Genomic DNA, 9,482 nt, shown 5'->3' with positions numbered 1-9,482 from the left:
CGGCCTACCACCTCTCTTCTTCCCCACCGGTGCCTCTCTCCTTCACTCCTCTCTGAGCCGCACGAGAAAATTACCCGACCAATCTTATCCCTTGGCCCTCCTCACCGCCATGTGGGCCCATGGTCAGGCTGGCCCTTGAGCCAGCCGGTCCACGATGGACTGCTCCCTGCGCCCACCCTCGGTCCACCGAACTGCAGACCAAGTCCACCAAATTTGGTGCACCATGAACCCACCTCATAGCTCCCTTAGTTCGTAAAATCTCATAGACCAAGTTTGCGGAATAGTAACCTTTTTCTTTTTCCAGGATTTATTTTTCGACAAATATTCCGAGCGCCATATCTCCTCTGTTTGAACTCTGATTTTTGCGATTCTTTCATCGTAATTATTCTAAATTCGAGATCTACCTGTCTATCACAGTGTGATATCCTTTAGGGCTCACTTGGTTTTTCATTTGGTGTTAATTTTTTCTTCTCTAGTAGTCTGTTATTTATCATAGTCGCGTTTGCATAATCGAAAGACTTCACGGAGAACCCAGAAGATCCAAACTTCGACCAAGGCTTCAAGGAAGACTTTGGAGAAGGCAAGTCCTATTTCTTTGATCATATTGAACATATGTTTTCAAATAGTCTATATGATCAACCAAAATTGGACTTATTATCGCGTGCGCTATGTATTACGTTTTCTTTCAAACTACTTGTAGTAGTTAATCCTATCAACACTAATATGCCTTAGATATCATCATCTAGAATACATATCACCCTAGAAGTACCTGTTGCTAAATTTATTAATGATGGACGACACCTTGATATCTAGCATGCTTAGGATGGAATACACCTCCTTAGAGATATCGCTTTTAAAATACGTCTCTTCAGAGATATCGATTTATTGTTATTAATGATAACTCATATACCATGAATCCTTGATGGTTGTGAATTATGTGATGGTTGTGAAATCCTTGATATCGTATGGGATATGGCGGGAAATATATAAAAATGGGTGAAAACTGTTTTGCTGGGGGCAAGCGAGATAGTCCTCAGAGTTGGAGGCTATCTCATATGTTGGGGGCTTGAGGTGATACTCATTGCAAACGCTGAAGATGTCTGCCCCAACCATTTAAGCACCGAGTATTGGGCTGTCGGAGGATGAACTCTGCAAGCGGGGATCCTGAGGGACCCCCTTTGAGATTCGGTAGGGGGGTTGATTCTGGATCTACCTCATACGTGGATTTAATGCGAATATGTGAGATGTAGGCGGGACGGATGAGCGTCTACCAGTGAGAGTAAATGCTCAAGGGATTTTAGACAGGTTCGGGCCACACAGAGTGTAATACCCTACTCCTGTGTGTATGCTATTAATGCTCTTGGAATTCCTCTCTCTGGATCTCTTGTGTTACAAGGTTTTTTTTTGTCTAAGTCTAGAGCTTCGGTCTTCAAGTGCCGGTCCCTCCGACCTTCAACTGTGTGCTAGAACTTCTGATACTTGTTCATCAGGCTTCAGACTTCTAAGACTTGTCAGGCCTCTTAGACTCGTGCGTTTTCTTGTTCTTCTCCGAAGTGCACCCCCCATTTTATCTTATTGGGGGAGGCTTAACGTGCCCAGAAAGGAGAGCACGGGTTCCCATGAGCCATAAATGGAAAGCAACCATCATGGGGCTGCAGCTTGATGTTACAGGAGGTTAAAAATATGCCTTTGGCCGGTCCTGTCGCTCATTATGCCGAACTTTAGCAGATGCAAGGGGGGGGGGGGTCCCACCGGGTAGCCGCTGAACAACCCCGCGCCTGCTCGGTTAGAGCATGTCTGACACAGCAGGGGGGCAGACGATATGCCTCGAGCCCAGTGAAGATATCTCCAAGCAGTTTCCCCTATGGGCCCCGCATGGTGACGTGCGATGGGACCCGTCGCATTAAATGTCCCCACGCTTTCCTGCTAGGCGGTGGCAGGGACTGACGTACTCAGTATGATAGGTGTGGGGGGAGTGGTTGGAAGTGACAGGTCACGCTCCCTCTTAAATGCAGCATCGGGCCTCTCACCAATTGACACCTCACCGCTGAGCCCTTGTGGGGTCCACCGGCAAGGGGCTTCTCAGGTCCTCAGGGAACTCTGGGTGCTCGGGGACTACTGTTCATAGCCTCGAGTGCCCTCTCCCGGATATGCCTCTTCTCGGTCCTCGGGGAACTCCGAGTACTCGGGAACCACTATTCATGGCCCCGAGCACCCCTCCCGGAACTGGATTTTCTCGGGTCCTCGGGGAACTACGGGTACTCGGGGACCACTGTTCATGACCCCGAGCACCCCTCCCGGAACTGTGTCTTCTCGGGTCCTCGGGGAACTACGGGTACTCGGGGACCACTGTTCATGGCCCCGAGCACCCCTCCAGGAACTGGGTCTTCTCGGGCCTCGGGGAGATGGTCCCTGAGGGAAGGCGCCATGTGGCATTCTGCTGTCCTGGCCTCGGGACTCGGGGACCTCTGGTTCCCATGTCATCGACATGGCCCATCATGCTAATCCACTCCAGTGTAACCATGCGTCCTGAATGGGTAGGACTTGACTCTTCTTCCATCGGACTAGGTTGGGCATAATACTAGGAGGCCTGAGAGGTAACATCGAGCCAAGTGTCTTTAGGTTCTCAGCGAAGGAGTTTTTGCCCCAGTCGATCATGGGGGGGGGGGGGGTTTGCTTTCTATACGAGACCTAAATAACTTGATGTATCACGTATAAAAGCCTGACAGGAAAAGTGATTGATGTTTCTCAGTATGATTCGCTCCTCCGCCCGTAATGGATGGAGGCTGAGCATATCACGTGGGTACAGTGTACGACCTATGGATAGTGTAAACCTATTCGAATAGCTGTATCCACGATCATGGACATGCGAAGCATTGACCTCACTTGATTAGTCTAAGGGATGTGTGTGTCTTGATGAGTGAGTGTGTGGACTAGATGTTCGTGTGATGAGGTTCCGGGTTCAATCCAACGGAAGCTATGTGGTACTAGAGGTATACCAGATATGATAATAGGGACTGTGGATTGAGGTGTAGCCCCTCTCAGGACCGAAAATCCCCCAGATATACTTGTTACTTGGTTTTGAATAATTCAAACTATTTTAAAGGTTAACAATAGAGAATACAATGGAATACTTGCATAAAACTACTTTATGCTTAAAACTAAACCATAAATTCTTGTCCTTGTTTTATCCCTTATGTATCTATCAAACACTTTGAAATAGTACAGGACTTGCTAAGTACCTTCCGTACTCACTCTTGCTGTCATTCAGATGAAGAAATTGATGCCGACTTCGTCGGATGTGAAGGTTGTGATGAAGAGTATAGTTAGAAGTCACGTTCGCACCCTAACTACTTATGGCTTTGGGTACTCACTGTTTTTGGCTGTGTTTTGTTGGCCATCCGGCCAGTTTGTAATTTACAGTATGGTTTGTAAATCTTTTGTACTACAAACCATAATACTTATGTACAAAATTTTACTCTGATACTACTACTGTTATACTATACGTATTAGCTATTTGATTCAGGGACTACTATAGGAGGTACAGGAGATCTCGGGTTCAGGGTCTTACACACTCTAAGAGAAGTTCTTCCTCAAGGTCATCATCACGCAAGTCATCACACAAGTGTCTTATGGCCAAAGATATAAATAACGATGTAACAAGGTCATCATCACGCAAGTCGTCACACAAGTGTCTTATGGCCAAAGATATAAATAACGATGTAAGTGATGATGAATCTGATGAGTATTCTCCCTTATATGATGAACTCCTTCATTTGATCAATTAGCAACAAAGGGCCTGTCGGAGGGTTAACTCCTATCGTAGGGATCCTGAGGGACCCCTTTTTGAGATTCGGTCGGGGGGATGATTCTGAATCTGTTTGCTGGAGAAATAAATGGATATGAATGCAATGGCAGGTGGCGGTGGAATGATCTAATGAAGAACGCAGTAAATGCACTGGAGGGATTTTTAGACAGGTTCGGGCCGCACTGAGCGTAATACCCTACTCCTGTGTGGATGCTATAAATGTCCTGAGAATATCTCTCAGGAATGTCACTGGTTACAAGAATGTTTGTCTATCCTAGAGCTTTGGGCTCCTTGTTCTTGGTGGTCTCGGCTTCTATGCTTGTACAAAGATGTTCTTCGGTCTCTGAGCAAGAGTCTGAGAGTTCGAGCGCCCTCTGTTCGCTTATTCACCTTGGATTGCTTCAACTTGTTTTTTGTCCGTACCTGCCGGCTGCCTTAAATACCCGCCGACGGTAGCGTGCCCCGAAAGGGAGGGCACGAGTTCCAAGGCGCCATAAATGGAAAGGGAGTCATCATGGCCTCTGCGCGAAGTGATGGGGGGTTGAAAACGCACCCCCAGCCCGGTCTTTGGTCGCCATAATGGCGCTGGCAACGGGCGCCGTGGAGAGGGCCCATCAGGCAGCCGTAGAGTGGCCCGGCGTGCCTGTTCGGTCTTGTACGCCTGCCACAGCAGGGTGGCAGACGGGGCGCCTCGGGCCTTGCGAAGCTATCCCGAGGCGAGTCGGATGACGTGGGATGGGACCCGCGTATTAAATGTCCCCACGCCCTTCTGCCAGAATATGGCAGGGATTGACACCGAGCATGGCAGGAGCAGTTGGAGGTGACAGGCTACACGCGCTCTTAAATGCGGCATCGGGCCTTTCACAGGCTAACACCTCATCGCAGGACCCCTGTGGGGGCCCCCGACGGAGGACTTCTTGGGCCGTCGGGGAACCGAGTGCTCGGGGGTCACTGTTTACCTCCCCGAGCACTCTCTCCCAGGAACGTCCTCTCTTGGTCCTCGGGGAACCGAGTGCTCGGGGCCACTGTTCACGGCCCCGAGCACTCTCTCCCAGACTTGACTGTACGGATCCTCGGGGAACCGAGTGCTCGTGGGCCACTGTTCGCAGCCCCGAGCACTCTCTTCCGGAACTACCTTCCTTGGGTCCTCGGGGTACTCGGGTGCCCGGGAGGCCACTGTTCGCAGCCCCGGACACACCCTTCCCGGTACTCGGCTCTCCTGGTCGTCGAGGGACTTGGGTGCTCGGGGGTCACTGTTCACCTCCCCGAGCACTCTCTTCCCAGTCACTTAGTCTTCGCAGATCATCGGGGAACCCGGGTACTCGGGGACCACTGTTTGTGGCTCCGAGCGCCCTCTCCCGGGACTTAATCTTTTTCGTACCTCGCGGAGATGAACCCCGCGGGAAGGTGCCATGTGGCAGATTGTTGGCCTGGCCTCGGGATTCGGGGACCCCTGGTTCCTGATTCACCGACAGCAGCCCCCGGGCCCATTAGCAGGCGATGGCCTAGAGACTACGGATGTGGCCTTCGTCGTCATTGAAGTTGACAAAGGGGGAGAAGAAGATACAAGAAGCAACATGAGACACCTAGGTTGACAAAGGGGAAAAGTTTTTGCATGGTCGATAAAATGAGATAATGACAATAGAGAAATATGGAGCCACAACAAAGGGGACTAAATTGTAAGAATATGCATTCAAGCAATGTGGTAAGAACTTGTGCTCTTTATGATTGATATCATTTAATATTTGTCACCGGATGGTCCGATGCTTGGTTTGTGCACATCGGATTATAGCACCGGAGCATTTCTTGCGGAGACAACTGCAAGTGTTGGAAGATGAATACACTAGAGCATTTTACACAGAGATGCTGCAAAGGCTTGGATGACTCAAGATAACTCACCGAAAGGTCCGGTGATAGATTTAAAGGTACACCAGAGTGCTTGATGTTCACAGAGGTATTCTCACCGGATGATCCGGTGTTAGTACTACTGTTCTCACCGGATCATCCGGTGTTAACAGCTTTTCTGAGCCATTGGAAAAATGGTTAGTTGGCGGGTTTGAGACTATAAATACCTCTCCACTCAGTCATTTGAAGGTGTGGCATGCTGTTGGAGTCTAGAGGAAGCTCATACACACTTGAGAAGACATTCAAGCCACCAAAGTGCTTAAAGTGATTATCTAAGATGATTAAGCACAAGATTAGAGAGTATTTAGTGCTTATAGGCCTAGAGTGAGTTGTAACTAGGTGTTGCAACTTGAATAAGGGATCAAAAAATGATCATAGCTTGTATCAAGAGGTACGCTAGCACCTTAGAGTCTTGGTGACTTACTGACATCTTGGCCTTTATGGCTCAAGCTTATTGACCATTCGATTTGGTGTGGAGCGGTGGCAAGATATGTGTACGGAGACGCGAAGACCCTTGCCTTTGTGGCTCAAGCTCTGAAGTGATCATGACGGTAAATGATCGAAAGAGAGGATAGTGGTGAGACTTTACTTTGGTGTCTTGATGGCTTATCGTGTTTGAGATCTTGTCTTGGTAATTTGGTAGCTCAAGAGCTATGATCGGAAGAGACGTGCCGACTGAGAGCATATCTTTGGTGGAGCTTCAACGTAAACTAGAGGTGACATTTTTATTATCGATACTATAGAAAAAAAATATCTTGTGCCGAGTTTATCTCTCTACCCTATTTACGTTTTTACATTTACATACTTGCAATTTATCTTACTAAAGTATGTTACAATCCTCTTAAGCGGTAGAGTAGACACACTAGATAAATCCAGAACACATTTAGATATAAATTAAGATATATTTATCTTATAAAGTTTTTAGAGCCAATTTAATTTAAGTTTCTCTAAATATCTTAATTTACCCTCTTTAAGATGTTACCGTCCCTCAATGACGAAATGTGCGATGTTGGGCTGGTCAGTATCTGGCCAATTTCTCGGGTGGTCAAATACCTGATGCTCTACTTGTTCTCTGATACATCAAGCACTTAAGAATGCAGTACTGGTCTTTGTTTCTTGTTCTGGTTCTTCTAGAATGGCAGCAGCAGCAGTGGCATCTAAAATAAAGCTAAATAAATAATACAACACTACTGCTAATTACTAAAAGTTCTTTTCCATGTCATGCATGCTACCTAAAGTGCAATCTGGACGAATTCTTTCTGGAAACCACGTTGGGACACGGATGATCCTACTCTAAATCGTGTGCCTCAAAACAAATATTTCCTCCAATCATAAATAAATATCATTTTAGATTGCGTATAGTTAACATTTTTAAACTTCGGCTACAAATTACTATTTAGTATTGAGTTTGAATATTTAAAAATGATACAGTTAGATTTATCTCAAAAATAGTTTTTATAATAATATAATTTTATGATATTCTATAAACATATAAAAATAGTAGTCAAAGATATTTCTTAGAGATAATGTTGGTGGCTAAAACATGGCTAAAATATACTTGTTTTTTGACTGGAGGGAGCATATTTATCAAGGCGCAGACATGTCTGTCGATCGCTGGTGGATCCGACTCGGACTCAACTTTGATCCATCCAGAAATTGGAATGAAAATATGATAATTTACTTATTTACTTACTGAGAATATAAAAAGATTCTTGGAACAGATGCGAGGAGTACAACACACTCTCTCTCTATATAGAGAGAGAAAGGCACTCTCATCGATTGCAAACTCCTAACTAAATTGCTACAACCCTTTTGCTGATTGGTCTAGGAACTTGAGCCAAACTTTTGTTCTTGCATGGTGACCAACTGTACATCTTGTCGCTAGTCTTTTCCTCTTCCCCTACGCGACAACAAGATATCATATTGTTAAGGAACAATGATGAATTAGTACAAGCTTTATATCTTTTGTTAATTTGTGTAGATAGATCGCCAAAGTCATAATCACATTTTAGTTGTTGTTGGAACGTTAGATCATGTCTGGAAAGCAATGTACTATACACCATAAGTACAGTTATTCCAAGGGAAATTTTTATAAGGTACGTGGGCGTCTTATCATAACTGTTCATTTATGTTGTATAAATATGTGAAAAAAATCATAGAGTAGATGAGATAATCAATAGATGGATGAGTATCAGGTGATACTACCCTAGAATGGATATTTACAGATAAATTTAAAACTTTATTATAGACGGTTATATATTCTATCTGTCCAAAAGTATGTGATATCGAGCTTATTACATACTGTTTTAGAACTGTTTGCAATATACTTGCATATAGATGAATTTTATAGATAACTGTCTATGGATAGTAAGAGTTATAGATGGTGTTTGTTTAAACCCGTTTGTAATTACTTAAGAGTCATAGATGGGTTTTGTTTAGACATGTTTATGTTAATTGTCACAGATGAATTTTTTTTATAAAAATTATCTATGCCTCCCTTTCCAACTATAAGCAAATTTGCTTCTAGGCAAGAGTCACACAGATACACACTTTATGATTTTCAAATTAAACACATCGACATTTGTTCAAACTTATATATAATCACATATTATTTAGTTGCTCAGAACACATAAACCTAGATAGCTATACATCATTGGTCGATCAATGCTGTATTCCAAAAGGATGAAATGATTGACAGCATGACGACGCCGTCTTTCAAAAAGATGAGATGATAGATATCATCTCAGCCTCCTGCATTTCAACATAATTTCAACTCAAGCATCATTTTCAATTAGTAGCTCGCAGTCATCCGGATCTGGCTACACCTTAACTATCTCATGCATCAGCCAAAATCAGACTGCGTTGCTGCTAAACCGCCAACCATAGTTCAGTAGCATTCAAGCATGTCTTGCAGTTGATAAAAATGTCTCAATTCTGACGTACAACAATGGAGAAATTTCAATCCTATAGAATATAATAGAGAGCACGGTTGACGGCGTACACAGGGTCGACGAAGGGGGCCTCCATAGCAACGAAGAAGACGAATTCCACCAGGACGAAGTCGATGTCAAACATCTACACCATTGAAGCCACCATAGGGACAACCCCATCCTGCCTCCTTATGATTGTCGTAAATTGCACCATTGCAGATTTACGGCAATAACAAGGTTGTGCCATCAGTTACACAGATCGAAGCAATGAAAATTTAACAAACTCTAACTAAACCGCGAAGTAAACCATATGATACTCACCTCGATGTAGTGAAAGGGATTCGACCCTTGCCAAGATCTTGCTTCTCAGACGCTGATGGAGAGTGAGGACGCAGAACACTCCTCGCTTCTCAGTGTAGTTACACACTTGGATATGATGAGTGATGAAGAAGAATACTCCTCGTCGTTTTATATTGAGGGATTGTGTATGCGGAAAGCCAAGAGAGTTTGGAGAGATGAGCGGTTTGTGTGTGTTAGAAGCCAAAAGAGGCAAGGAGACGGACGATCAAATTTTAAAATATTCAAGAGTCTTTAAATATAGACGGGGTTTTTTTTTTTTATAAAATCCATCTGTATCTACTGAATAGAGACAAACGGATCTTATAAGAAACCGTCTGCGTCAATATCTAGATAGATTTTTCTAAAAATTGTTGGTGTATATATGATAGAAACAGATAATTTTATAAAAATCATCTACAAGTTTATTCACACTTAGACGCCTAAGGATAATTTTCTGCGACAGGTCATAAGAAACCGTTAGTGATATACCATCTGTTTTT

The sequence above is a fragment of the Phragmites australis genome, chromosome 3, assembly GCF_958298935.1.
Source record: "Phragmites australis chromosome 3, lpPhrAust1.1, whole genome shotgun sequence".
In the NCBI taxonomy this organism is placed as follows: domain Eukaryota; kingdom Viridiplantae; phylum Streptophyta; class Magnoliopsida; order Poales; family Poaceae; genus Phragmites; species Phragmites australis.
This window is presented reverse-complemented; position numbering follows the sequence as displayed.